The 24851-nt window shown below is 47.3% G+C and overlaps 43 non-coding genes across 43 annotated transcripts; all 43 read right to left on the bottom strand.

The window, feature by feature from the left end:
• Nucleotides 1-62: 62 nt before the first annotated feature.
• Nucleotides 63-135, bottom strand: TRNAV-AAC (transfer RNA valine (anticodon AAC)). The gene has a single exon. It is a non-coding gene; the product is annotated as a tRNA-Val (tRNA).
• An 891-nt stretch (nt 136-1026) lies between these two features.
• Nucleotides 1027-1099, bottom strand: TRNAV-UAC (transfer RNA valine (anticodon UAC)). Its single transcript has one exon. It is a non-coding gene; the product is annotated as a tRNA-Val (tRNA).
• A 384-nt stretch (nt 1100-1483) lies between these two features.
• On the bottom strand, nt 1484-1555 carry TRNAP-CGG (transfer RNA proline (anticodon CGG)). The gene has a single exon. It is a non-coding gene; the product is annotated as a tRNA-Pro (tRNA).
• Nucleotides 1556-2495: 940 nt separating this feature from the next.
• Nucleotides 2496-2607, bottom strand: TRNAL-CAA (transfer RNA leucine (anticodon CAA)). The gene is made up of 2 exons: nt 2570-2607; nt 2496-2541 (listed from the first exon to the last, which is right to left on the bottom strand). It is a non-coding gene; the product is annotated as a tRNA-Leu (tRNA).
• A 296-nt stretch (nt 2608-2903) lies between these two features.
• On the bottom strand, nt 2904-2976 carry TRNAV-AAC (transfer RNA valine (anticodon AAC)). The gene has a single exon. It is a non-coding gene; the product is annotated as a tRNA-Val (tRNA).
• Nucleotides 2977-3361: 385 nt separating this feature from the next.
• TRNAP-AGG (transfer RNA proline (anticodon AGG)) lies at nt 3362-3433 on the bottom strand. The gene has a single exon. It is a non-coding gene; the product is annotated as a tRNA-Pro (tRNA).
• A 434-nt stretch (nt 3434-3867) lies between these two features.
• Nucleotides 3868-3940, bottom strand: TRNAV-UAC (transfer RNA valine (anticodon UAC)). Its single transcript has one exon. It is a non-coding gene; the product is annotated as a tRNA-Val (tRNA).
• Nucleotides 3941-4324: 384 nt separating this feature from the next.
• On the bottom strand, nt 4325-4396 carry TRNAP-UGG (transfer RNA proline (anticodon UGG)). The gene has a single exon. It is a non-coding gene; the product is annotated as a tRNA-Pro (tRNA).
• A 939-nt stretch (nt 4397-5335) lies between these two features.
• On the bottom strand, nt 5336-5447 carry TRNAL-CAA (transfer RNA leucine (anticodon CAA)). Its single transcript has 2 exons — nt 5410-5447; nt 5336-5381 (listed from the first exon to the last, which is right to left on the bottom strand). It is a non-coding gene; the product is annotated as a tRNA-Leu (tRNA).
• A 295-nt stretch (nt 5448-5742) lies between these two features.
• On the bottom strand, nt 5743-5815 carry TRNAV-AAC (transfer RNA valine (anticodon AAC)). Its single transcript has one exon. It is a non-coding gene; the product is annotated as a tRNA-Val (tRNA).
• A 385-nt stretch (nt 5816-6200) lies between these two features.
• On the bottom strand, nt 6201-6272 carry TRNAP-AGG (transfer RNA proline (anticodon AGG)). The gene has a single exon. It is a non-coding gene; the product is annotated as a tRNA-Pro (tRNA).
• Nucleotides 6273-6706: 434 nt separating this feature from the next.
• Nucleotides 6707-6779, bottom strand: TRNAV-UAC (transfer RNA valine (anticodon UAC)). Its single transcript has one exon. It is a non-coding gene; the product is annotated as a tRNA-Val (tRNA).
• A 384-nt stretch (nt 6780-7163) lies between these two features.
• TRNAP-CGG (transfer RNA proline (anticodon CGG)) lies at nt 7164-7235 on the bottom strand. Its single transcript has one exon. It is a non-coding gene; the product is annotated as a tRNA-Pro (tRNA).
• A 929-nt stretch (nt 7236-8164) lies between these two features.
• TRNAL-CAA (transfer RNA leucine (anticodon CAA)) lies at nt 8165-8276 on the bottom strand. Its single transcript has 2 exons — nt 8239-8276; nt 8165-8210 (listed from the first exon to the last, which is right to left on the bottom strand). It is a non-coding gene; the product is annotated as a tRNA-Leu (tRNA).
• A 295-nt stretch (nt 8277-8571) lies between these two features.
• Nucleotides 8572-8644, bottom strand: TRNAV-AAC (transfer RNA valine (anticodon AAC)). Its single transcript has one exon. It is a non-coding gene; the product is annotated as a tRNA-Val (tRNA).
• A 385-nt stretch (nt 8645-9029) lies between these two features.
• TRNAP-AGG (transfer RNA proline (anticodon AGG)) lies at nt 9030-9101 on the bottom strand. Its single transcript has one exon. It is a non-coding gene; the product is annotated as a tRNA-Pro (tRNA).
• A 434-nt stretch (nt 9102-9535) lies between these two features.
• TRNAV-UAC (transfer RNA valine (anticodon UAC)) lies at nt 9536-9608 on the bottom strand. Its single transcript has one exon. It is a non-coding gene; the product is annotated as a tRNA-Val (tRNA).
• Nucleotides 9609-9992: 384 nt separating this feature from the next.
• TRNAP-UGG (transfer RNA proline (anticodon UGG)) lies at nt 9993-10064 on the bottom strand. The gene has a single exon. It is a non-coding gene; the product is annotated as a tRNA-Pro (tRNA).
• A 939-nt stretch (nt 10065-11003) lies between these two features.
• On the bottom strand, nt 11004-11115 carry TRNAL-CAA (transfer RNA leucine (anticodon CAA)). Its single transcript has 2 exons — nt 11078-11115; nt 11004-11049 (listed from the first exon to the last, which is right to left on the bottom strand). It is a non-coding gene; the product is annotated as a tRNA-Leu (tRNA).
• A 295-nt stretch (nt 11116-11410) lies between these two features.
• On the bottom strand, nt 11411-11483 carry TRNAV-AAC (transfer RNA valine (anticodon AAC)). Its single transcript has one exon. It is a non-coding gene; the product is annotated as a tRNA-Val (tRNA).
• Nucleotides 11484-11868: 385 nt separating this feature from the next.
• TRNAP-AGG (transfer RNA proline (anticodon AGG)) lies at nt 11869-11940 on the bottom strand. Its single transcript has one exon. It is a non-coding gene; the product is annotated as a tRNA-Pro (tRNA).
• A 434-nt stretch (nt 11941-12374) lies between these two features.
• Nucleotides 12375-12447, bottom strand: TRNAV-UAC (transfer RNA valine (anticodon UAC)). Its single transcript has one exon. It is a non-coding gene; the product is annotated as a tRNA-Val (tRNA).
• A 384-nt stretch (nt 12448-12831) lies between these two features.
• Nucleotides 12832-12903, bottom strand: TRNAP-CGG (transfer RNA proline (anticodon CGG)). The gene has a single exon. It is a non-coding gene; the product is annotated as a tRNA-Pro (tRNA).
• A 940-nt stretch (nt 12904-13843) lies between these two features.
• TRNAL-CAA (transfer RNA leucine (anticodon CAA)) lies at nt 13844-13955 on the bottom strand. Its single transcript has 2 exons — nt 13918-13955; nt 13844-13889 (listed from the first exon to the last, which is right to left on the bottom strand). It is a non-coding gene; the product is annotated as a tRNA-Leu (tRNA).
• A 295-nt stretch (nt 13956-14250) lies between these two features.
• Nucleotides 14251-14323, bottom strand: TRNAV-AAC (transfer RNA valine (anticodon AAC)). Its single transcript has one exon. It is a non-coding gene; the product is annotated as a tRNA-Val (tRNA).
• Nucleotides 14324-14708: 385 nt separating this feature from the next.
• On the bottom strand, nt 14709-14780 carry TRNAP-AGG (transfer RNA proline (anticodon AGG)). The gene has a single exon. It is a non-coding gene; the product is annotated as a tRNA-Pro (tRNA).
• Nucleotides 14781-15214: 434 nt separating this feature from the next.
• TRNAV-UAC (transfer RNA valine (anticodon UAC)) lies at nt 15215-15287 on the bottom strand. The gene has a single exon. It is a non-coding gene; the product is annotated as a tRNA-Val (tRNA).
• A 384-nt stretch (nt 15288-15671) lies between these two features.
• On the bottom strand, nt 15672-15743 carry TRNAP-CGG (transfer RNA proline (anticodon CGG)). The gene has a single exon. It is a non-coding gene; the product is annotated as a tRNA-Pro (tRNA).
• Nucleotides 15744-16683: 940 nt separating this feature from the next.
• On the bottom strand, nt 16684-16795 carry TRNAL-CAA (transfer RNA leucine (anticodon CAA)). The gene is made up of 2 exons: nt 16758-16795; nt 16684-16729 (listed from the first exon to the last, which is right to left on the bottom strand). It is a non-coding gene; the product is annotated as a tRNA-Leu (tRNA).
• A 295-nt stretch (nt 16796-17090) lies between these two features.
• Nucleotides 17091-17163, bottom strand: TRNAV-AAC (transfer RNA valine (anticodon AAC)). The gene has a single exon. It is a non-coding gene; the product is annotated as a tRNA-Val (tRNA).
• A 385-nt stretch (nt 17164-17548) lies between these two features.
• On the bottom strand, nt 17549-17620 carry TRNAP-AGG (transfer RNA proline (anticodon AGG)). The gene has a single exon. It is a non-coding gene; the product is annotated as a tRNA-Pro (tRNA).
• Nucleotides 17621-18054: 434 nt separating this feature from the next.
• TRNAV-UAC (transfer RNA valine (anticodon UAC)) lies at nt 18055-18127 on the bottom strand. The gene has a single exon. It is a non-coding gene; the product is annotated as a tRNA-Val (tRNA).
• Nucleotides 18128-18511: 384 nt separating this feature from the next.
• Nucleotides 18512-18583, bottom strand: TRNAP-CGG (transfer RNA proline (anticodon CGG)). Its single transcript has one exon. It is a non-coding gene; the product is annotated as a tRNA-Pro (tRNA).
• A 940-nt stretch (nt 18584-19523) lies between these two features.
• TRNAL-CAA (transfer RNA leucine (anticodon CAA)) lies at nt 19524-19635 on the bottom strand. Its single transcript has 2 exons — nt 19598-19635; nt 19524-19569 (listed from the first exon to the last, which is right to left on the bottom strand). It is a non-coding gene; the product is annotated as a tRNA-Leu (tRNA).
• Nucleotides 19636-19930: 295 nt separating this feature from the next.
• TRNAV-AAC (transfer RNA valine (anticodon AAC)) lies at nt 19931-20003 on the bottom strand. Its single transcript has one exon. It is a non-coding gene; the product is annotated as a tRNA-Val (tRNA).
• Nucleotides 20004-20388: 385 nt separating this feature from the next.
• TRNAP-AGG (transfer RNA proline (anticodon AGG)) lies at nt 20389-20460 on the bottom strand. The gene has a single exon. It is a non-coding gene; the product is annotated as a tRNA-Pro (tRNA).
• A 434-nt stretch (nt 20461-20894) lies between these two features.
• Nucleotides 20895-20967, bottom strand: TRNAV-UAC (transfer RNA valine (anticodon UAC)). The gene has a single exon. It is a non-coding gene; the product is annotated as a tRNA-Val (tRNA).
• A 384-nt stretch (nt 20968-21351) lies between these two features.
• Nucleotides 21352-21423, bottom strand: TRNAP-CGG (transfer RNA proline (anticodon CGG)). The gene has a single exon. It is a non-coding gene; the product is annotated as a tRNA-Pro (tRNA).
• A 940-nt stretch (nt 21424-22363) lies between these two features.
• Nucleotides 22364-22475, bottom strand: TRNAL-CAA (transfer RNA leucine (anticodon CAA)). The gene is made up of 2 exons: nt 22438-22475; nt 22364-22409 (listed from the first exon to the last, which is right to left on the bottom strand). It is a non-coding gene; the product is annotated as a tRNA-Leu (tRNA).
• Nucleotides 22476-22771: 296 nt separating this feature from the next.
• TRNAV-AAC (transfer RNA valine (anticodon AAC)) lies at nt 22772-22844 on the bottom strand. Its single transcript has one exon. It is a non-coding gene; the product is annotated as a tRNA-Val (tRNA).
• Nucleotides 22845-23229: 385 nt separating this feature from the next.
• On the bottom strand, nt 23230-23301 carry TRNAP-AGG (transfer RNA proline (anticodon AGG)). The gene has a single exon. It is a non-coding gene; the product is annotated as a tRNA-Pro (tRNA).
• A 434-nt stretch (nt 23302-23735) lies between these two features.
• On the bottom strand, nt 23736-23808 carry TRNAV-UAC (transfer RNA valine (anticodon UAC)). Its single transcript has one exon. It is a non-coding gene; the product is annotated as a tRNA-Val (tRNA).
• A 384-nt stretch (nt 23809-24192) lies between these two features.
• TRNAP-CGG (transfer RNA proline (anticodon CGG)) lies at nt 24193-24264 on the bottom strand. Its single transcript has one exon. It is a non-coding gene; the product is annotated as a tRNA-Pro (tRNA).
• Nucleotides 24265-24851: the final 587 nt, after the last annotated feature.

Genomic DNA, 24851 nt, shown 5'->3' with positions numbered 1-24851 from the left:
CTTAAACTTGCATTCAGATAATAAGGTTTTAGAGTGTGCACATAAAAGCAGCCAACGCTCAGTGTTTCTGCCCGGTCTCGAACCGGGGACCTTTCGCGTGTTAGGCGAACGTGATGACCACTACACTACAGAAACGACCTTGCTGCTTGCTACTGTTAAAGCAAAGTTCCTCTCAAGGCTTCACCCTACTTCTATTCTGCTGTATCAGCAGCGGCTCAGAATGTGCAGAACAAGTGTGAAAACCTCAGAGATATCATCCAACATGCTTGCAATTAGACGTATTCAAAATTTACTTGTGCAGGCATCGACAGACAAATATCTGATGCCTAAATGTCTGCGAGTACAGCTTGGGAAAGCATCACCTGGGACACACTGAGACTAAGCAGGTAGGCAGAAAAAGCACGGTGATCCATTTTTCTTCTGAGGTTAGGAATATGTTGCGCAACAATGCACCGAGTATTACTAGAAATAGTCAGGCATAGTGCATTTTTAGTACGATTTGTATGTTTAGCTCTAAAAAGGGCTTGTCTGGGATTTGAACCCGGGACCTCTCGCACCCTAAGCGAGAATCATACCCCTAGACCAACGAGCCACGCAAGAGTCACCTCTGACACGGCTCCAGGGGTTAGTGGCAGCTAGTCAGTGAATGCTTCACCCAAAGCAAGCAACTGCACATGTTGCTCTCTTCTGCAATATGATTGCTGTCTTTTCCATGGCCGTCATCAAACAAGAAATTAAAAAGCCTCTGTCCTTCAGACAGTTTGTTTTCTCTAAGTGTCTGCTTGTGGTGAGGACAAGAAAAGCATTTCTGCTCTCATTCCTTGCTTTCATGAAGTAGGCCCACCCTTCAGAGCAAAGGGCGAGCAAGCGAATGGCGCAAGCTATCGTCACTTCTCTTTTCGAGCTGTCACTGAGATCCCTGGAGCACACTACGTCAGGTTGGTGAGGGATAGACAGCCTCTATTATCTCAGCTTTCCTATAAAGTCAGCCAGTAAAGGCAAACACTGTTAAAAACAGCAAACCGCTGTTTCTGCCCGGTCTCGAACCAGGGACCTTTCGCGTGTAAGGCGAACGTGATAACCACTACACTACAGAAACAGACACTAACTCAGGAATCTTGTTGGCATGTATTGGGCTGGAATGCACAGACTAAGGGCCAATGTCCTTGAAGCTCAAAGTTGGGCTCTCCTTACCCGGTCTCTATTTCTTTGGAAGACAGGAATGAGGACCACTTTTATTCCAAGAGGCGATTTTGAAACCATATCCTGAAATTACACTAGAAAAACACTATGCATGTAATGTTCCTACCATGCTGGTCTGGCCCAGAAAAGCAGTTGCAAAGAAGTCCTGCACTCCTTTATCCCGCCACAAGTGGAAAATAGCGTGCAGGGTAAGGAACTTTCTCGACATACACAGCGTCTTATAGCATTGAAAAGAAGAAATGCTCCTATATTACAAGCATCCTGAAAATGTCCACAGCATGGGCTCGTCCGGGACTTGAACCCGGGACCTCTCGCACCCGAAGCGAGAATCATACCCCTAGACCAACGAGCCTGAGTGGCCAGGAGACATTTTGAACAATTTCTGAAGCGTCTTTCAGAAAAAAAGCAGGGCTATTTGGCTAGTCTCCCTCTAAGTGAGCCTCACAACGTCATGTTTTCTCTCAAGTTGTTGTTTTTTCACTCTAGCAAGAAAGGGGGCAGCCAATCTCCTATCAGCCAGTGAGCAGAAAAAAGGCACAGATGAGAACAGCAAGCACTTTCTGGCAATTGTTCTCCTCTGCAAGTCCTGGACCCTTGCCCCATAGACTTCCACACCAGAAGCAATGAAGGGCCCACCATTTCCTGCGCCTGAGAAAGAGGGGTTTGATATTTGGATTCAAACGCGCTCGCTCAGCGCTCGCTCAGGCTCGATCAGGCGAGATTTATATGAGTGGTTCACAGGCCTGAAACACTCACCTGGGAGACCCAGAGTGGCTGACTTCTCAGTATAGCCATTGTTGGGCGAGTCACCTCCTTTCCTCCTGCCTCAATCTAGAATTGGCTGCAAATCATAAGAGAGAGTGCAATGCCCGTGTGCAGTGCCTACTCCCAGCTACCTCTCTGTCTTCCTTATGTAAATTAGAATTTGCAAGGGGGGACCAATGGCATTCTGCTCCTCCCACATAACCAGGAAGCCCTGTTGAACATGTCTGCCTGTGTTTTTGCAGGGACAGTGCCTTCTCTGCCCAAAAGGTGGCAGGAGAGCCTCACAACAAATGATGGGATCAACTGCTCAGTTAGAAACCCAGCATGGCAGTTACTGTGATGGAGTGCAAATTTAATGGAAGGTGTGCCTGAGGTGTCATTTCCAGAAATCCATGGAATTGTGATTAAGGGCCCAGCCTGATTGTTGGTGGATTTCTCTTCACATGCTACAGGTTCCTGCAAAGATTGTGGTGTTTGCCGGGAACGCACTGCAAAAAACAGGAAGATATACGGGTGTAAAAGGGACCTGTCAGAAGTGGGATTTGAACCCACGCCTCCATGAGGAGACCAGAAGGCTCAGCTACACTGAAGATCAAGCTCTCTTGAGTCTGGCGCCTTAGACCACTCGGCCATCCTGACGGCTCATGAGGGGGGGCTTAGGTCTAACTCTTCTATCTGCACCTGCCAATGTTTCCACTTACAACCTTCACAGCAATGTCACAGGTGTAAAGGCCCCAACAATACAACATAGCTTAAACAAAATAAAAATAGGCACAAGAACGACCCCCAGATGATGGATGCAGATAACTTTGTTTCGTCTTGCAAAGGTAAAGAAAGTTTCCCACGGCTCACTGTGTTCAAAGACCACCTCTTCTTAAACTTGCATTCAGATAATAAGGTTTTAGAGTGTGCACATAAAAGCAGCCAATGCTCAGTGTTTCTGCCCGGTCTCGAACCGGGGACCTTTCGCGTGTTAGGCGAACGTGATGACCACTACACTACAGAAACGACCTTGCTGCTTGCTACTGTTAAAGCAAAGTTCCTCTCAAGGCTTCACCCTACTTCTATTCTGCTGTATCAGCAGCGGCTCAGAATGTGCAGAACAAGTGTGAAAACCTCAGAGATATCATCCAACATGCTTGCAATTAGACGTATTCAAAATTTACTTGTGCAGGCATCGACAGACAAATATCTGATGCCTAAATGTCTGCGAGTACAGCTTGGGAAAGCATCACCTGGGACACACTGAGACTAAGCAGGTAGGCAGAAAAAGCACGGTGATCCATTTTTCTTCTGAGGTTAGGAATATGTTGCGCAACAATGCACCGAGTATTACTAGAAATAGTCAGGCATAGTGCATTTTTAGTACGATTTGTATGTTTAGCTCTAAAAAGGGCTCGTCCGGGATTTGAACCCGGGACCTCTCGCACCCTAAGCGAGAATCATACCCCTAGACCAACGAGCCACGCAAGAGTCACCTCTGACACGGCTCCAGGTGTTAGTGGCAGCTAGTCAGTGAATGCTTCACCCAAAGCAAGCAACTGCACATGTTGCTCTCTTCTGCAATATGATTGCTGTCTTTTCCATGGCCGTCATCAAACAAGAAATTAAAAAGCCTCTGTCCTTCAGACAGTTTGTTTTCTCTAAGTGTCTGCTTGTGGTGAGGACAAGAAAAGCATTTCTGCTCTCATTCCTTGCTTTCATGAAGTAGGCCCACCCTTCAGAGCAAAGGGCGAGCAAGCGAATGGCGCAAGCTATCGTCACTTCTCTTTTCGAGCTGTCACTGAGATCCCTGGAGCACACTACGTCAGGTTGGTGAGGGATAGACAGCCTCTATTATCTCAGCTTTCCTATAAAGTCAGCCAGTAAAGGCAAACACTGTTAAAAACAGCAAACCGCTGTTTCTGCCCGGTCTCGAACCAGGGACCTTTCGCGTGTAAGGCGAACGTGATAACCACTACACTACAGAAACAGACACTAACTCAGGAATCTTGTTGGCATGTATTGGGCTGGAATGCACAGACTAAGGGCCAATGTCCTTGAAGCTCAAAGTTGGGCTCTCCTTACCCGGTCTCTATTTCTTTGGAAGACAGGAATGAGGACCACTTTTATTCCAAGAGGCGATTTTGAAATCATATCCTGAAATTACACTAGAAAAACACTATGCATGTAATGTTCCTACCATGCTGGTCTGGCCCAGAAAAGCAGTTGCAAAGAAGTCCTGCACTCCTTTATCCCGCCACAAGTGGAAAATAGCGTGCAGGGTAAGGAACTTTCTCGACATACACAGCGTCTTATAGCATTGAAAAGAATAAATGCTCCTATATTACAAGCATCCTGAAAATGTCCACAGCATGGGCTCGTCCGGGATTTGAACCCGGGACCTCTCGCACCCAAAGCCAGAATCATACCCCTAGACCAACGAGCCTGAGTGGCCAGGAGACATTTTGAACAATTTCTGAAGCGTCTTTCAGAAAAAAGCAGGGCTATTTGGCTAGTCTCCCTCTAAGTGAGCCTCACAACGTCATGTTTTCTCTCAAGTTGTTGTTTTTTCACTCTAGCAAGAAAGGGGGCAGCCAATCTCCTATCAGCCAGTGAGCAGAAAAAAGGCACAGATGAGAACAGCAAGCACTTTCTGGCAATTGTTCTCCTCTGCAAGTCCTGGACCCTTGCCCCATAGACTTCCACACCAGAAGCAATGAAGGGCCCACCATTTCCTGCGCCTGAGAAAGAGGGGTTTGATATTTGGATTCAAACGCGCTCGCTCAGCGCTCGATCAGGCTCGATCAGGCGAGATTTATATGAGTGGCTCACAGGCCTGAAACACTCACCTGGGAGACCCAGAGTGGCTGACTTCTCAGTATAGCCATTGTTGGGCGAGTCACCTCCTTTCCTCCTGCCTCAATCTAGAATTGGCTGCAAATCATAAGAGAGAGTGCAATGCCCGTGTGCAGTGCCTACTCCCAGCTACCTCTCTGTCTTCCTTATGTAAATTAGAATTTGCAAGGGGGGACCAATGGCATTCTGCTCCTCCCACATAACCAGGAAGCCCTGTTGAACATGTCTGCCTGTGTTTTTGCAGGGACAGTGCCTTCTCTGCCCAAAAGGTGGCAGGAGAGCCTCACAACAAATGATGGGATCAACTGCTTAGTTAGAAACCCAGCATGGCAGTTACTGTGATGGAGTGCAAATTTAATGGAAGGTGTGCCTGAGGTGTCATTTCCAGAAATCCATGGAATTGTGATTGAGGGCCCAGCCTGATTGTTGGTGGATTTCTCTTCACATGCTACAGGTTCCTGCAAAGATTGTGGTGTTTGCCGGGAACGCACTGCAAAAAACAGGAAGATTTACGGGTGTAAAAGGGACCTGTCAGAAGTGGGATTTGAACCCACGCCTCCATGAGGAGACCAGAAGGCTCAGCTACACTGAAGATCAAGCTCTCTTGAGTCTGGCGCCTTAGACCACTCGGCCATCCTGACGGCTCATTAGGGGGGCTTAGGTCTAACTCTTCTATCTGCACCTGCCAATGTTTCCACTTACAACCTTCACAGCAATGTCACAGGTGTAAAGGCCCCAACAATACAACATAGCTTAAACAAAATAAAAATAGGCACAAGAACGACCCCCAGATGATGGATGCAGATAACTTTGTTTCGTCTTGCAAAGGTAAAGAAAGTTTCCCACGGCTCACTGTGTTCAAAGACCACCTCTTCTTAAACTTGCATTCAGATAATAAGGTTTTAGAGTGTGCACATAAAAGCAGCCAACGCTCAGTGTTTCTGCCCGGTCTCGAACCGGGGACCTTTCGCGTGTTAGGCGAACGTGATGACCACTACACTACAGAAACGACCTTGCTGCTTGCTACTGTTAAAGCAAAGTTCCTCTCAAGGCTTCATCCTACTTCTATTCTGCTGTATCAGCAGCGGCTCAGAATGTGCAGAACAAGTGTGAAAACCTCAGAGATATCATCCAACATGCTTGCAATTAGACGTATTCAAAATTTACTTGTGCAGGCATCGACAGACAAATATCTGATGCCTAAATGTCTGCGAGTACAGCTTGGGAAAGCATCACCTGGGACACACTGAGACTAAGCAGGTAGGCAGAAAAAGCACGGTGATCCGTTTTTCTTCTGAGGTTAGGAATATGTTGCGCAACAATGCACCGAGTATTACTAGAAATAGTCAGGCATAGTGCATTTTTAGTACGATTTGTATGTTTAGCTCTAAAAAGGGCTCGTCCGGGATTTGAACCCGGGACCTCTCGCACCCTAAACGAGAATCATACCCCTAGACCAACGAGCCACGCAAGAGTCACCTCTGACACGGCTCCAGGGGTTAGTGGCAGCTAGTCGGTGAATGCTTCACCCAAAGCAAGCAACTGCACATGTTGCTCTCTTCTGCAATATGATTGCTGTCTTTTCCATGGCCGTCATCAAACAAGAAATTAAAAAGCCTCTGTCCTTCAGACAGTTTGTTTTCTCTAAGTGTCTGCTTGCGGTGAGGACAAGAAAAGCATTTCTGCTCTCATTCCTTGCTTTCATGAAGTAGGCCCACCCTTCAGAGCAAAGGGCGAGCAAGCGAATGGCGCAAGCTATCGTCACTTCTCTTTTCGAGCTGTCACTGAGATCCCTGGAGCACACTACGTCAGGTTGGTGAGGGATAGACAGCCTCTATTATCTCAGCTTTCCTATAAAGTCAGCCAGTAAAGGCAAACACTGTTAAAAACAGCAAAACGCTGTTTCTGCCCGGTCTCGAACCAGGGACCTTTCGCGTGTAAGGCGAACGTGATAACCACTACACTACAGAAACAGACACTAACTCAGGAATCTTGTTGGCATGTATTGGGCTGGAATGCACAGACTAAGGGCCAATGTCCTTGAAGCTCAAAGTTGGGCTCTCCTTACCCGGTCTCTATTTCTTTGGAAGACAGGAATGAGGACCACTTTTATTCCAAGAGGCGATTTTGAAACCATATCCTGAAATTACACTAGAAAAACACTATGCATGTAATGTTCCTACCATGCTGGTCTGGCCCAGAAAAGCAGTTGCAAAGAAGTCCTGCACTCCTTTATCCCGCCACAAGTGGAAAATAGCGTGCAGGGTAAGGAACTTTCTCGACATACACAGCGTCTTATAGCATTGAAAAGAAGAAATGCTCCTATATTACAAGCATCCTGAAAATGTCCACAGCATGGGCTCGTCCGGGATTTGAACCCGGGACCTCTCGCACCCGAAGCGAGAATCATACCCCTAGACCAACGAGCCTGAGTGGCCAGGAGACATTTTGAACAATTTCTGAAGCGTCTTTCAGAAAAAAAGCAGGGCTATTTGGCTAGTCTCCCTCTAAGTGAGCCTCAAAACGTCATGTTTTCTCTCAAGTTGTTGTTTTTTCACTCTAGCAAGAAAGGGGGCAGCCAATCTCCTATCAGCCAGTGAGCAGAAAAAAGGCACAGATGAGAACAGCAAGCACTTTCTGGCAATTGTTCTCCTCTGCAAGTCCTGGACCCTTGCCCCATAGACTTCCACACCAGAAGCAATGAAGGGCCCACCATTTCCTGCGCCTGAGAAAGAGGGGTTTGATATTTGGATTCAAACGCGCTCGATCAGGCTCAATCAGGCGAGATTTATATGAGTGGCTCACAGGCCTGAAACACTCACCTGGGAGACCCAGAGTGGCTGACTTCTCAGTATAGCCATTGTTGGGCGAGTCACCTCCTTTCCTCCTGCCTCAATCTAGAATTGGCTGCAAATCATAAGAGAGAGTGCAATGCCCGTGTGCAGTGCCTACTCCCAGCTACCTCTCTGTCTTCCTTATGTAAATTAGAATTTGCAAGGGGGGACCAATGGCATTCTGCTCCTCCCACATAACCAGGAAGCCCTGTTGAACATGTCTGCCTGTGTTTTTGCAGGGACAGTGCCTTCTCTGCCCAAAAGGTGGCAGGAGAGCCTCACAACAAATGATGGGATCAACTGCTTAGTTAGAAACCCAGCATGGCAGTTACTGTGATGGAGTGCAAATTTAATGGAAGGTGTGCCTGAGGTGTCATTTCCAGAAATCCATGGAATTGTGATTGAGGGCCCAGCCTGATTGTTGGTGGATTTCTCTTCACATGCTACAGGTTCCTGCAAAGATTGTGGTGTTTGCCGGGAACGCACTGCAAAAAACAGGAAGATTTACGGGTGTAAAAGGGACCTGTCAGAAGTGGGATTTGAACCCACGCCTCCATGAGGAGACCAGAAGGCTCAGCTACACTGAAGATCAAGCTCTCTTGAGTCTGGCGCCTTAGACCACTCGGCCATCCTGACTGCTCATGAGGGGGGCTTAGGTCTAACTCTTCTATCTGCACCTGCCAATGTTTCCACTTACAACCTTCACAGCAATGTCACAGGTGTAAAGGCCCCAACAATACAACATAGCTTAAACAAAATAAAAATAGGCACAAGAACGACCCCCAGATGATGGATGCAGATAACTTTGTTTCGTCTTGCAAAGGTAAAGAAAGTTTCCCACGGCTCACTGTGTTCAAAGACCACCTCTTCTTAAACTTGCATTCAGATAATAAGGTTTTAGAGTGTGCACATAAAAGCAGCCAACGCTCAGTGTTTCTGCCCGGTCTCGAACCGGGGACCTTTCGCGTGTTAGGCGAACGTGATGACCACTACACTACAGAAACGACCTTGCTGCTTGCTACTGTTAAAGCAAAGTTCCTCTCAAGGCTTCACCCTACTTCTATTCTGCTGTATCAGCAGCGGCTCAGAATGTGCAGAACAAGTGTGAAAACCTCAGAGATATCATCCAACATGCTTGCAATTAGACGTATTCAAAATTTACTTGTGCAGGCATCGACAGACAAATATCTGATGCCTAAATGTCTGCGAGTACAGCTTGGGAAAGCATCACCTGGGACACACTGAGACTAAGCAGGTAGGCAGAAAAAGCACGGTGATCCATTTTTCTTCTGAGGTTAGGAATATGTTGCGCAACAATGCACCGAGTATTACTAGAAATAGTCAGGCATAGTGCATTTTTAGTACGATTTGTATGTTTAGCTCTAAAAAGGGCTCGTCTGGGATTTGAACCCGGGACCTCTCGCACCCTAAGCGAGAATCATACCCCTAGACCAACGAGCCACGCAAGAGTCACCTCTGACACGGCTCCAGGGGTTAGTGGCAGCTAGTCAGTGAATGCTTCACCCAAAGCAAGCAACTGCACATGTTGCTCTCTTCTGCAATATGATTGCTGTCTTTTCCATGGCCGTCATCAAACAAGAAATTAAAAAGCCTCTGTCCTTCAGACAGTTTGTTTTCTCTAAGTGTCTGCTTGTGGTGAGGACAAGAAAAGCATTTCTGCTCTCATTCCTTGCTTTCATGAAGTAGGCCCACCCTTCAGAGCAAAGGGCGAGCAAGCGAATGGCGCAAGCTATCGTCACTTCTCTTTTCGAGCTGTCACTGAGATCCCTGGAGCACACTACGTCAGGTTGGTGAGGGATAGACAGCCTCTATTATCTCAGCTTTCCTATAAAGTCAGCCAGTAAAGGCAAACACTGTTAAAAACAGCAAACCGCTGTTTCTGCCCGGTCTCGAACCAGGGACCTTTCGCGTGTAAGGCGAACGTGATAACCACTACACTACAGAAACAGACACTAACTCAGGAATCTTGTTGGCATGTATTGGGCTGGAATGCACAGACTAAGGGCCAATGTCCTTGAAGCTCAAAGTTGGGCTCTCCTTACCCGGTCTCTATTTCTTTGGAAGACAGGAATGAGGACCACTTTTATTCCAAGAGGCGATTTTGAAATCATATCCTGAAATTACACTAGAAAAACACTATGCATGTAATGTTCCTACCATGCTGGTCTGGCCCAGAAAAGCAGTTGCAAAGAAGTCCTGCACTCCTTTATCCCGCCACAAGTGGAAAATAGCGTGCAGGGTAAGGAACTTTCTCGACATACACAGCGTCTTATAGCATTGAAAAGAATAAATGCTCCTATATTACAAGCATCCTGAAAATGTCCACAGCATGGGCTCGTCCGGGATTTGAACCCGGGACCTCTCGCACCCAAAGCCAGAATCATACCCCTAGACCAACGAGCCTGAGTGGCCAGGAGACATTTTGAACAATTTCTGAAGCGTCTTTCAGAAAAAAGCAGGGCTATTTGGCTAGTCTCCCTCTAAGTGAGCCTCACAACGTCATGTTTTCTCTCAAGTTGTTGTTTTTTCACTCTAGCAAGAAAGGGGGCAGCCAATCTCCTATCAGCCAGTGAGCAGAAAAAAGGCACAGATGAGAACAGCAAGCACTTTCTGGCAATTGTTCTCCTCTGCAAGTCCTGGACCCTTGCCCCATAGACTTCCACACCAGAAGCAATGAAGGGCCCACCATTTCCTGCGCCTGAGAAAGAGGGGTTTGATATTTGGATTCAAACGCGCTCGCTCAGCGCTCGATCAGGCTCGATCAGGCGAGATTTATATGAGTGGCTCACAGGCCTGAAACACTCACCTGGGAGACCCAGAGTGGCTGACTTCTCAGTATAGCCATTGTTGGGCGAGTCACCTCCTTTCCTCCTGCCTCAATCTAGAATTGGCTGCAAATCATAAGAGAGAGTGCAATGCCCGTGTGCAGTGCCTACTCCCAGCTACCTCTCTGTCTTCCTTATGTAAATTAGAATTTGCAAGGGGGGACCAATGGCATTCTGCTCCTCCCACATAACCAGGAAGCCCTGTTGAACATGTCTGCCTGTGTTTTTGCAGGGACAGTGCCTTCTCTGCCCAAAAGGTGGCAGGAGAGCCTCACAACAAATGATGGGATCAACTGCTTAGTTAGAAACCCAGCATGGCAGTTACTGTGATGGAGTGCAAATTTAATGGAAGGTGTGCCTGAGGTGTCATTTCCAGAAATCCATGGAATTGTGATTGAGGGCCCAGCCTGATTGTTGGTGGATTTCTCTTCACATGCTACAGGTTCCTGCAAAGATTGTGGTGTTTGCCGGGAACGCACTGCAAAAAACAGGAAGATTTACGGGTGTAAAAGGGACCTGTCAGAAGTGGGATTTGAACCCACGCCTCCATGAGGAGACCAGAAGGCTCAGCTACACTGAAGATCAAGCTCTCTTGAGTCTGGCGCCTTAGACCACTCGGCCATCCTGACGGCTCATTAGGGGGGCTTAGGTCTAACTCTTCTATCTGCACCTGCCAATGTTTCCACTTACAACCTTCACAGCAATGTCACAGGTGTAAAGGCCCCAACAATACAACATAGCTTAAACAAAATAAAAATAGGCACAAGAACGACCCCCAGATGATGGATGCAGATAACTTTGTTTCGTCTTGCAAAGGTAAAGAAAGTTTCCCACGGCTCACTGTGTTCAAAGACCACCTCTTCTTAAACTTGCATTCAGATAATAAGGTTTTAGAGTGTGCACATAAAAGCAGCCAACGCTCAGTGTTTCTGCCCGGTCTCGAACCGGGGACCTTTCGCGTGTTAGGCGAACGTGATGACCACTACACTACAGAAACGACCTTGCTGCTTGCTACTGTTAAAGCAAAGTTCCTCTCAAGGCTTCATCCTACTTCTATTCTGCTGTATCAGCAGCGGCTCAGAATGTGCAGAACAAGTGTGAAAACCTCAGAGATATCATCCAACATGCTTGCAATTAGACGTATTCAAAATTTACTTGTGCAGGCATCGACAGACAAATATCTGATGCCTAAATGTCTGCGAGTACAGCTTGGGAAAGCATCACCTGGGACACACTGAGACTAAGCAGGTAGGCAGAAAAAGCACGGTGATCCGTTTTTCTTCTGAGGTTAGGAATATGTTGCGCAACAATGCACCGAGTATTACTAGAAATAGTCAGGCATAGTGCATTTTTAGTACGATTTGTATGTTTAGCTCTAAAAAGGGCTCGTCCGGGATTTGAACCCGGGACCTCTCGCACCCTAAACGAGAATCATACCCCTAGACCAACGAGCCACGCAAGAGTCACCTCTGACACGGCTCCAGGGGTTAGTGGCAGCTAGTCGGTGAATGCTTCACCCAAAGCAAGCAACTGCACATGTTGCTCTCTTCTGCAATATGATTGCTGTCTTTTCCATGGCCGTCATCAAACAAGAAATTAAAAAGCCTCTGTCCTTCAGACAGTTTGTTTTCTCTAAGTGTCTGCTTGCGGTGAGGACAAGAAAAGCATTTCTGCTCTCATTCCTTGCTTTCATGAAGTAGGCCCACCCTTCAGAGCAAAGGGCGAGCAAGCGAATGGCGCAAGCTATCGTCACTTCTCTTTTCGAGCTGTCACTGAGATCCCTGGAGCACACTACGTCAGGTTGGTGAGGGATAGACAGCCTCTATTATCTCAGCTTTCCTATAAAGTCAGCCAGTAAAGGCAAACACTGTTAAAAACAGCAAAACGCTGTTTCTGCCCGGTCTCGAACCAGGGACCTTTCGCGTGTAAGGCGAACGTGATAACCACTACACTACAGAAACAGACACTAACTCAGGAATCTTGTTGGCATGTATTGGGCTGGAATGCACAGACTAAGGGCCAATGTCCTTGAAGCTCAAAGTTGGGCTCTCCTTACCCGGTCTCTATTTCTTTGGAAGACAGGAATGAGGACCACTTTTATTCCAAGAGGCGATTTTGAAACCATATCCTGAAATTACACTAGAAAAACACTATGCATGTAATGTTCCTACCATGCTGGTCTGGCCCAGAAAAGCAGTTGCAAAGAAGTCCTGCACTCCTTTATCCCGCCACAAGTGGAAAATAGCGTGCAGGGTAAGGAACTTTCTCGACATACACAGCGTCTTATAGCATTGAAAAGAAGAAATGCTCCTATATTACAAGCATCCTGAAAATGTCCACAGCATGGGCTCGTCCGGGATTTGAACCCGGGACCTCTCGCACCCGAAGCGAGAATCATACCCCTAGACCAACGAGCCTGAGTGGCCAGGAGACATTTTGAACAATTTCTGAAGCGTCTTTCAGAAAAAAAGCAGGGCTATTTGGCTAGTCTCCCTCTAAGTGAGCCTCAAAACGTCATGTTTTCTCTCAAGTTGTTGTTTTTTCACTCTAGCAAGAAAGGGGGCAGCCAATCTCCTATCAGCCAGTGAGCAGAAAAAAGGCACAGATGAGAACAGCAAGCACTTTCTGGCAATTGTTCTCCTCTGCAAGTCCTGGACCCTTGCCCCATAGACTTCCACACCAGAAGCAATGAAGGGCCCACCATTTCCTGCGCCTGAGAAAGAGGGGTTTGATATTTGGATTCAAACGCGCTCGCTCAGCGCTCGATCAGGCTCAATCAGGCGAGATTTATATGAGTGGCTCACAGGCCTGAAACACTCACCTGGGAGACCCAGAGTGGCTGACTTCTCAGTATAGCCATTGTTGGGCGAGTCACCTCCTTTCCTCCTGCCTCAATCTAGAATTGGCTGCAAATCATAAGAGAGAGTGCAATGCCCGTGTGCAGTGCCTACTCCCAGCTACCTCTCTGTCTTCCTTATGTAAATTAGAATTTGCAAGGGGGGACCAATGGCATTCTGCTCCTCCCACATAACCAGGAAGCCCTGTTGAACATGTCTGCCTGTGTTTTTGCAGGGACAGTGCCTTCTCTGCCCAAAAGGTGGCAGGAGAGCCTCACAACAAATGATGGGATCAACTGCTTAGTTAGAAACCCAGCATGGCAGTTACTGTGATGGAGTGCAAATTTAATGGAAGGTGTGCCTGAGGTGTCATTTCCAGAAATCCATGGAATTGTGATTGAGGGCCCAGCCTGATTGTTGGTGGATTTCTCTTCACATGCTACAGGTTCCTGCAAAGATTGTGGTGTTTGCCGGGAACGCACTGCAAAAAACAGGAAGATTTACGGGTGTAAAAGGGACCTGTCAGAAGTGGGATTTGAACCCACGCCTCCATGAGGAGACCAGAAGGCTCAGCTACACTGAAGATCAAGCTCTCTTGAGTCTGGCGCCTTAGACCACTCGGCCATCCTGACTGCTCATGAGGGGGGCTTAGGTCTAACTCTTCTATCTGCACCTGCCAATGTTTCCACTTACAACCTTCACAGCAATGTCACAGGTGTAAAGGCCCCAACAATACAACATAGCTTAAACAAAATAAAAATAGGCACAAGAACGACCCCCAGATGATGGATGCAGATAACTTTGTTTCGTCTTGCAAAGGTAAAGAAAGTTTCCCACGGCTCACTGTGTTCAAAGACCACCTCTTCTTAAACTTGCATTCAGATAATAAGGTTTTAGAGTGTGCACATAAAAGCAGCCAACGCTCAGTGTTTCTGCCCGGTCTCGAACCGGGGACCTTTCGCGTGTTAGGCGAACGTGATGACCACTACACTACAGAAACGACCTTGCTGCTTGCTACTGTTAAAGCAAAGTTCCTCTCAAGGCTTCACCCTACTTCTATTCTGCTGTATCAGCAGCGGCTCAGAATGTGCAGAACAAGTGTGAAAACCTCAGAGATATCATCCAACATGCTTGCAATTAGACGTATTCAAAATTTACTTGTGCAGGCATCGACAGACAAATATCTGATGCCTAAATGTCTGCGAGTACAGCTTGGGAAAGCATCACCTGGGACACACTGAGACTAAGCAGGTAGGCAGAAAAAGCACGGTGATCCATTTTTCTTCTGAGGTTAGGAATATGTTGCGCAACAATGCACCGAGTATTACTAGAAATAGTCAGGCATAGTGCATTTTTAGTACGATTTGTATGTTTAGCTCTAAAAAGGGCTCGTCTGGGATTTGAACCCGGGACCTCTCGCACCCTAAGCGAGAATCATACCCCTAGACCAACGAGCCACGCAAGAGTCACCTCTGACACGGCTCCAGGGGTTAGTGGCAGCTAGTCAGTGAATGCTTCACCCAAAGCAAGCAACTGCACATGTTGCTCTCTTCTGCAATATGATTGCTGTCTTTTCCATGGCCGTCATCAAACAAGAAATTAAAAAGCCTCTGTCCTTCAGACAGTTTGTTTTCTCTAAGTGTCTGCTTGTGGTGAGGACAAGAAAAGCATTTCTGCTCTCATTCCTTGCTTTCATGAAGTAGGCCCACCCTTCAGAGCAAAGGGCGAGCAAGCGAATGGCGCAAGCTATCGTCACTTCTCTTTTCGAGCTGTCACTGAGATCCCTGGAGCACACTACGTCAGGTTGGTGAGGGATAGACAGCCTCTATTATCTCAGCTTTCCTATAAAGTCAGCCAGTAAAGGCAAACACTGTTAAAAACAGCAAACCGCTGTTTCTGCCCGGTCTCGAACCAGGGACCTTTCGCGTGTAAGGCGAACGTGATAACCACTACACTACAGAAACAGACACTAACTCAGGAATCTTGTTGGCATGTATTGGGCTGGAATGCACAGACTAAGGGCCAATGTCCTTGAAGCTCAAAGTTGGGCTCTCCTTACCCGGTCTCTATTTCTTTGGAAGACAGGAATGAGGACCACTTTTATTCCAAGAGGCGATTTTGAAACCATATCCTGAAATTACACTAGAAAAACACTATGCATGTAATGTTCCTACCATGCTGGTCTGGCCCAGAAAAGCAGTTGCAAAGAAGTCCTGCACTCCTTTATCCCGCCACAAGTGGAAAATAGCGTGCAGGGTAAGGAACTTTCTCGACATACACAGCGTCTTATAGCATTGAAAAGAAGAAATGCTCCTATATTACAAGCATCCTGAAAATGTCCACAGCATGGGCTCGTCCGGGACTTGAACCCGGGACCTCTCGCACCCGAAGCGAGAATCATACCCCTAGACCAACGAGCCTGAGTGGCCAGGAGACATTTTGAACAATTTCTGAAGCGTCTTTCAGAAAAAAAGCAGGGCTATTTGGCTAGTCTCCCTCTAAGTGAGCCTCACAACGTCATGTTTTCTCTCAAGTTGTTGTTTTTTCACTCTAGCAAGAAAGGGGGCAGCCAATCTCCTATCAGCCAGTGAGCAGAAAAAAGGCACAGATGAGAACAGCAAGCACTTTCTGGCAATTGTTCTCCTCTGCAAGTCCTGGACCCTTGCCCCATAGACTTCCACACCAGAAGCAATGAAGGGCCCACCATTTCCTGCGCCTGAGAAAGAGGGGTTTGATATTTGGATTCAAACGCGCTCGCTCAGCGCTCGATCAGGCTCGATCAGGCGAGATTTATATGAGTGGCTCACAGGCCTGAAACACTCACCTGGGAGACCCAGAGTGGCTGACTTCTCAGTATAGCCATTGTTGGGCGAGTCACCTCCTTTCCTCCTGCCTCAATCTAGAATTGGCTGCAAATCATAAGAGAGAGTGCAATGCCCGTGTGCAGTGCCTACTCCCAGCTACCTCTCTGTCTTCCTTATGTAAATTAGAATTTGCAAGGGGGGACCAATGGCATTCTGCTCCTCCCACATAACCAGGAAGCCCTGTTGAACATGTCTGCCTGTGTTTTTGCAGGGACAGTGCCTTCTCTGCCCAAAAGGTGGCAGGAGAGCCTCACAACAAATGATGGGATCAACTGCTTAGTTAGAAACCCAGCATGGCAGTTACTGTGATGGAGTGCAAATTTAATGGAAGGTGTGCCTGAGGTGTCATTTCCAGAAATCCATGGAATTGTGATTGAGGGCCCAGCCTGATTGTTGGTGGATTTCTCTTCACATGCTACAGGTTCCTGCAAAGATTGTGGTGTTTGCCGGGAACGCACTGCAAAAAACAGGAAGATTTACGGGTGTAAAAGGGACCTGTCAGAAGTGGGATTTGAACCCACGCCTCCATGAGGAGACCAGAAGGCTCAGCTACACTGAAGATCAAGCTCTCTTGAGTCTGGCGCCTTAGACCACTCGGCCATCCTGACGGCTCATTAGGGGGGCTTAGGTCTAACTCTTCTATCTGCACCTGCCAATGTTTCCACTTACAACCTTCACAGCAATGTCACAGGTGTAAAGGCCCCAACAATACAACATAGCTTAAACAAAATAAAAATAGGCACAAGAACGACCCCCAGATGATGGATGCAGATAACTTTGTTTCGTCTTGCAAAGGTAAAGAAAGTTTCCCACGGCTCACTGTGTTCAAAGACCACCTCTTCTTAAACTTGCATTCAGATAATAAGGTTTTAGAGTGTGCACATAAAAGCAGCCAACGCTCAGTGTTTCTGCCCGGTCTCGAACCGGGGACCTTTCGCGTGTTAGGCGAACGTGATGACCACTACACTACAGAAACGACCTTGCTGCTTGCTACTGTTAAAGCAAAGTTCCTCTCAAGGCTTCATCCTACTTCTATTCTGCTGTATCAGCAGCGGCTCAGAATGTGCAGAACAAGTGTGAAAACCTCAGAGATATCATCCAACATGCTTGCAATTAGACGTATTCAAAATTTACTTGTGCAGGCATCGACAGACAAATATCTGATGCCTAAATGTCTGCGAGTACAGCTTGGGAAAGCATCACCTGGGACACACTGAGACTAAGCAGGTAGGCAGAAAAAGCACGGTGATCCGTTTTTCTTCTGAGGTTAGGAATATGTTGCGCAACAATGCACCGAGTATTACTAGAAATAGTCAGGCATAGTGCATTTTTAGTACGATTTGTATGTTTAGCTCTAAAAAGGGCTCGTCCGGGATTTGAACCCGGGACCTCTCGCACCCTAAACGAGAATCATACCCCTAGACCAACGAGCCACGCAAGAGTCACCTCTGACACGGCTCCAGGGGTTAGTGGCAGCTAGTCGGTGAATGCTTCACCCAAAGCAAGCAACTGCACATGTTGCTCTCTTCTGCAATATGATTGCTGTCTTTTCCATGGCCGTCATCAAACAAGAAATTAAAAAGCCTCTGTCCTTCAGACAGTTTGTTTTCTCTAAGTGTCTGCTTGCGGTGAGGACAAGAAAAGCATTTCTGCTCTCATTCCTTGCTTTCATGAAGTAGGCCCACCCTTCAGAGCAAAGGGCGAGCAAGCGAATGGCGCAAGCTATCGTCACTTCTCTTTTCGAGCTGTCACTGAGATCCCTGGAGCACACTACGTCAGGTTGGTGAGGGATAGACAGCCTCTATTATCTCAGCTTTCCTATAAAGTCAGCCAGTAAAGGCAAACACTGTTAAAAACAGCAAAACGCTGTTTCTGCCCGGTCTCGAACCAGGGACCTTTCGCGTGTAAGGCGAACGTGATAACCACTACACTACAGAAACAGACACTAACTCAGGAATCTTGTTGGCATGTATTGGGCTGGAATGCACAGACTAAGGGCCAATGTCCTTGAAGCTCAAAGTTGGGCTCTCCTTACCCGGTCTCTATTTCTTTGGAAGACAGGAATGAGGACCACTTTTATTCCAAGAGGCGATTTTGAAACCATATCCTGAAATTACACTAGAAAAACACTATGCATGTAATGTTCCTACCATGCTGGTCTGGCCCAGAAAAGCAGTTGCAAAGAAGTCCTGCACTCCTTTATCCCGCCACAAGTGGAAAATAGCGTGCAGGGTAAGGAACTTTCTCGACATACACAGCGTCTTATAGCATTGAAAAGAAGAAATGCTCCTATATTACAAGCATCCTGAAAATGTCCACAGCATGGGCTCGTCCGGGATTTGAACCCGGGACCTCTCGCACCCGAAGCGAGAATCATACCCCTAGACCAACGAGCCTGAGTGGCCAGGAGACATTTTGAACAATTTCTGAAGCGTCTTTCAGAAAAAAAGCAGGGCTATTTGGCTAGTCTCCCTCTAAGTGAGCCTCAAAACGTCATGTTTTCTCTCAAGTTGTTGTTTTTTCACTCTAGCAAGAAAGGGGGCAGCCAATCTCCTATCAGCCAGTGAGCAGAAAAAAGGCACAGATGAGAACAGCAAGCACTTTCTGGCAATTGTTCTCCTCTGCAAGTCCTGGACCCTTGCCCCATAGACTTCCACACCAGAAGCAATGAAGGGCCCACCATTTCCTGCGCCTGAGAAAGAGGGGTTTGATATTTGGATTCAAACGCGCTCGCTCAGCGCTCGATCAGGCTCAATCAGGCGAGATTTATATGAGTGGCTCACAGGCCTGAAACACTCACCTGGGAGACCCAGAGTGGCTGACTTCTCAGTATAGCCATTGTTGGGCGAGTCACCTCCTTTCCTCCTGCCTCAATCTAGAATTGGCTGCAAATCATAAGAGAGAGTGCAATGCCCGTGTGCAGTGCCTACTCCCAGCTACCTCTCTGTCTTCCTTATGTAAATTAGAAATTGCAAGGGGGGACCAATGGCATTCTGCTCCTCCCACATAACCAGGAAGCCCTGTTGAACATGTCTGCCTGTGTTTTTGCAGGGACAGTGCCTTCTCTGCCCAAAAGGTGGCAGGAGAGCCTCACAACAAATGATGGGATCAACTGCTTAGTTAGAAACCCAGCATGGCAGTTACTGTGATGGAGTGCAAATTTAATGGAAGGTGTGCCTGAGGTGTCATTTCCAGAAATCCATGGAATTGTGATTGAGGGCCCAGCCTGATTGTTGGTGGATTTCTCTTCACATGCTACAGGTTCCTGCAAAGATTGTGGTGTTTGCCGGGAACGCACTGCAAAAAACAGGAAGATTTACGGGTGTAAAAGGGACCTGTCAGAAGTGGGATTTGAACCCACGCCTCCATGAGGAGACCAGAAGGCTCAGCTACACTGAAGATCAAGCTCTCTTGAGTCTGGCGCCTTAGACCACTCGGCCATCCTGACTGCTCATGAGGGGGGCTTAGGTCTAACTCTTCTATCTGCACCTGCCAATGTTTCCACTTACAACCTTCACAGCAATGTCACAGGTGTAAAGGCCCCAACAATACAACATAGCTTAAACAAAATAAAAATAGGCACAAGAACGACCCCCAGATGATGGATGCAGATAACTTTGTTTCGTCTTGCAAAGGTAAAGAAAGTTTCCCACGGCTCACTGTGTTCAAAGACCACCTCTTCTTAAACTTGCATTCAGATAATAAGGTTTTAGAGTGTGCACATAAAAGCAGCCAACGCTCAGTGTTTCTGCCCGGTCTCGAACCGGGGACCTTTCGCGTGTTAGGCGAACGTGATGACCACTACACTACAGAAACGACCTTGCTGCTTGCTACTGTTAAAGCAAAGTTCCTCTCAAGGCTTCACCCTACTTCTATTCTGCTGTATCAGCAGCGGCTCAGAATGTGCAGAACAAGTGTGAAAACCTCAGAGATATCATCCAACATGCTTGCAATTAGACGTATTCAAAATTTACTTGTGCAGGCATCGACAGACAAATATCTGATGCCTAAATGTCTGCGAGTACAGCTTGGGAAAGCATCACCTGGGACACACTGAGACTAAGCAGGTAGGCAGAAAAAGCACGGTGATCCATTTTTCTTCTGAGGTTAGGAATATGTTGCGCAACAATGCACCGAGTATTACTAGAAATAGTCAGGCATAGTGCATTTTTAGTACGATTTGTATGTTTAGCTCTAAAAAGGGCTCGTCTGGGATTTGAACCCGGGACCTCTCGCACCCTAAGCGAGAATCATACCCCTAGACCAACGAGCCACGCAAGAGTCACCTCTGACACGGCTCCAGGGGTTAGTGGCAGCTAGTCAGTGAATGCTTCACCCAAAGCAAGCAACTGCACATGTTGCTCTCTTCTGCAATATGATTGCTGTCTTTTCCATGGCCGTCATCAAACAAGAAATTAAAAAGCCTCTGTCCTTCAGACAGTTTGTTTTCTCTAAGTGTCTGCTTGTGGTGAGGACAAGAAAAGCATTTCTGCTCTCATTCCTTGCTTTCATGAAGTAGGCCCACCCTTCAGAGCAAAGGGCGAGCAAGCGAATGGCGCAAGCTATCGTCACTTCTCTTTTCGAGCTGTCACTGAGATCCCTGGAGCACACTACGTCAGGTTGGTGAGGGATAGACAGCCTCTATTATCTCAGCTTTCCTATAAAGTCAGCCAGTAAAGGCAAACACTGTTAAAAACAGCAAACCGCTGTTTCTGCCCGGTCTCGAACCAGGGACCTTTCGCGTGTAAGGCGAACGTGATAACCACTACACTACAGAAACAGACACTAACTCAGGAATCTTGTTGGCATGTATTGGGCTGGAATGCACAGACTAAGGGCCAATGTCCTTGAAGCTCAAAGTTGGGCTCTCCTTACCCGGTCTCTATTTCTTTGGAAGACAGGAATGAGGACCACTTTTATTCCAAGAGGCGATTTTGAAACCATATCCTGAAATTACACTAGAAAAACACTATGCATGTAATGTTCCTACCATGCTGGTCTGGCCCAGAAAAGCAGTTGCAAAGAAGTCCTGCACTCCTTTATCCCGCCACAAGTGGAAAATAGCGTGCAGGGTAAGGAACTTTCTCGACATACACAGCGTCTTATAGCATTGAAAAGAAGAAATGCTCCTATATTACAAGCATCCTGAAAATGTCCACAGCATGGGCTCGTCCGGGACTTGAACCCGGGACCTCTCGCACCCGAAGCGAGAATCATACCCCTAGACCAACGAGCCTGAGTGGCCAGGAGACATTTTGAACAATTTCTGAAGCGTCTTTCAGAAAAAAAGCAGGGCTATTTGGCTAGTCTCCCTCTAAGTGAGCCTCACAACGTCATGTTTTCTCTCAAGTTGTTGTTTTTTCACTCTAGCAAGAAAGGGGGCAGCCAATCTCCTATCAGCCAGTGAGCAGAAAAAAGGCACAGATGAGAACAGCAAGCACTTTCTGGCAATTGTTCTCCTCTGCAAGTCCTGGACCCTTGCCCCATAGACTTCCACACCAGAAGCAATGAAGGGCCCACCATTTCCTGCGCCTGAGAAAGAGGGGTTTGATATTTGGATTCAAACGCGCTCGCTCAGCGCTCGCTCAGGCTCGATCAGGCGAGATTTATATGAGTGGTTCACAGGCCTGAAACACTCACCTGGGAGACCCAGAGTGGCTGACTTCTCAGTATAGCCATTGTTGGGCGAGTCACCTCCTTTCCTCCTGCCTCAATCTAGAATTGGCTGCAAATCATAAGAGAGAGTGCAATGCCCGTGTGCAGTGCCTACTCCCAGCTACCTCTCTGTCTTCCTTATGTAAATTAGAATTTGCAAGGGGGGACCAATGGCATTCTGCTCCTCCCACATAACCAGGAAGCCCTGTTGAACATGTCTGCCTGTGTTTTTGCAGGGACAGTGCCTTCTCTGCCCAAAAGGTGGCAGGAGAGCCTCACAACAAATGATGGGATCAACTGCTCAGTTAGAAACCCAGCATGGCAGTTACTGTGATGGAGTGCAAATTTAATGGAAGGTGTGCCTGAGGTGTCATTTCCAGAAATCCATGGAATTGTGATTAAGGGCCCAGCCTGATTGTTGGTGGATTTCTCTTCACATGCTACAGGTTCCTGCAAAGATTGTGGTGTTTGCCGGGAACGCACTGCAAAAAACAGGAAGATATACGGGTGTAAAAGGGACCTGTCAGAAGTGGGATTTGAACCCACGCCTCCATGAGGAGACCAGAAGGCTCAGCTACACTGAAGATCAAGCTCTCTTGAGTCTGGCGCCTTAGACCACTCGGCCATCCTGACGGCTCATGAGGGGGGGCTTAGGTCTAACTCTTCTATCTGCACCTGCCAATGTTTCCACTTACAACCTTCACAGCAATGTCACAGGTGTAAAGGCCCCAACAATACAACATAGCTTAAACAAAATAAAAATAGGCACAAGAACGACCCCCAGATGATGGATGCAGATAACTTTGTTTCGTCTTGCAAAGGTAAAGAAAGTTTCCCACGGCTCACTGTGTTCAAAGACCACCTCTTCTTAAACTTGCATTCAGATAATAAGGTTTTAGAGTGTGCACATAAAAGCAGCCAATGCTCAGTGTTTCTGCCCGGTCTCGAACCGGGGACCTTTCGCGTGTTAGGCGAACGTGATGACCACTACACTACAGAAACGACCTTGCTGCTTGCTACTGTTAAAGCAAAGTTCCTCTCAAGGCTTCACCCTACTTCTATTCTGCTGTATCAGCAGCGGCTCAGAATGTGCAGAACAAGTGTGAAAACCTCAGAGATATCATCCAACATGCTTGCAATTAGACGTATTCAAAATTTACTTGTGCAGGCATCGACAGACAAATATCTGATGCCTAAATGTCTGCGAGTACAGCTTGGGAAAGCATCACCTGGGACACACTGAGACTAAGCAGGTAGGCAGAAAAAGCACGGTGATCCATTTTTCTTCTGAGGTTAGGAATATGTTGCGCAACAATGCACCGAGTATTACTAGAAATAGTCAGGCATAGTGCATTTTTAGTACGATTTGTATGTTTAGCTCTAAAAAGGGCTCGTCCGGGATTTGAACCCGGGACCTCTCGCACCCTAAGCGAGAATCATACCCCTAGACCAACGAGCCACGCAAGAGTCACCTCTGACACGGCTCCAGGTGTTAGTGGCAGCTAGTCAGTGAATGCTTCACCCAAAGCAAGCAACTGCACATGTTGCTCTCTTCTGCAATATGATTGCTGTCTTTTCCATGGCCGTCATCAAACAAGAAATTAAAAAGCCTCTGTCCTTCAGACAGTTTGTTTTCTCTAAGTGTCTGCTTGTGGTGAGGACAAGAAAAGCATTTCTGCTCTCATTCCTTGCTTTCATGAAGTAGGCCCACCCTTCAGAGCAAAGGGCGAGCAAGCGAATGGCGCAAGCTATCGTCACTTCTCTTTTCGAGCTGTCACTGAGATCCCTGGAGCACACTACGTCAGGTTGGTGAGGGATAGACAGCCTCTATTATCTCAGCTTTCCTATAAAGTCAGCCAGTAAAGGCAAACACTGTTAAAAACAGCAAACCGCTGTTTCTGCCCGGTCTCGAACCAGGGACCTTTCGCGTGTAAGGCGAACATGATAACCACTACACTACAGAAACAGACACTAACTCAGGAATCTTGTTGGCATGTATTGGGCTGGAATGCACAGACTAAGGGCCAATGTCCTTGAAGCTCAAAGTTGGGCTCTCCTTACCCGGTCTCTATTTCTTTGGAAGACAGGAATGAGGACCACTTTTATTCCAAGAGGCGATTTTGAAATCATATCCTGAAATTACACTAGAAAAACACTATGCATGTAATGTTCCTACCATGCTGGTCTGGCCCAGAAAAGCAGTTGCAAAGAAGTCCTGCACTCCTTTATCCCGCCACAAGTGGAAAATAGCGTGCAGGGTAAGGAACTTTCTCGACATACACAGCGTCTTATAGCATTGAAAAGAATAAATGCTCCTATATTACAAGCATCCTGAAAATGTCCACAGCATGGGCTCGTCCGGGATTTGAACCCGGGACCTCTCGCACCCGAAGCGAGAATCATACCCCTAGACCAACGAGCCTGAGTGGCCAGGAGACATTTTGAACAATTTCTGAAGCGTCTTTCAGAAAAAAAGCAGGGCTATTTGGCTAGTCTCCCTCTAAGTGAGCCTCACAACGTCATGTTTTCTCTCAAGTTGTTGTTTTTTCACTCTAGCAAGAAAGGGGGCAGCCAATCTCCTATCAGCCAGTGAGCAGAAAAAAGGCACAGATGAGAACAGCAAGCACTTTCTGGCAATTGTTCTCCTCTGCAAGTCCTGGACCCTTGCCCCATAGACTTCCACACCAGAAGCAATGAAGGGCCCACCATTTCCTGCGCCTGAGAAAGAGGGGTTTGATATTTGGATTCAAACGCGCTCGCTCAGCGCTCGATCAGGCTCGATCAGGCGAGATTTATATGAGTGGCTCACAGGCCTGAAACACTCACCTGGGAGACCCAGAGTGGCTGACTTCTCAGTATAGCCATTGTTGGGCGAGTCACCTCCTTTCCTCCTGCCTCAATCTAGAATTGGCTGCAAATCATAAGAGAGAGTGCAATGCCCGTGTGCAGTGCCTACTCCCAGCTACCTCTCTGTCTTCCTTATGTAAATTAGAATTTGCAAGGGGGGAC

The sequence above is a fragment of the Lissotriton helveticus genome, chromosome 10 (genome assembly GCF_964261635.1).
Source record: "Lissotriton helveticus chromosome 10, aLisHel1.1, whole genome shotgun sequence".
Taxonomy (NCBI): Eukaryota; Metazoa; Chordata; class Amphibia; order Caudata; family Salamandridae; genus Lissotriton; species Lissotriton helveticus.
The sequence above is the reverse complement of the archived record's forward strand: the minus strand, read 5'-3'. Positions and strand labels throughout refer to the sequence as shown.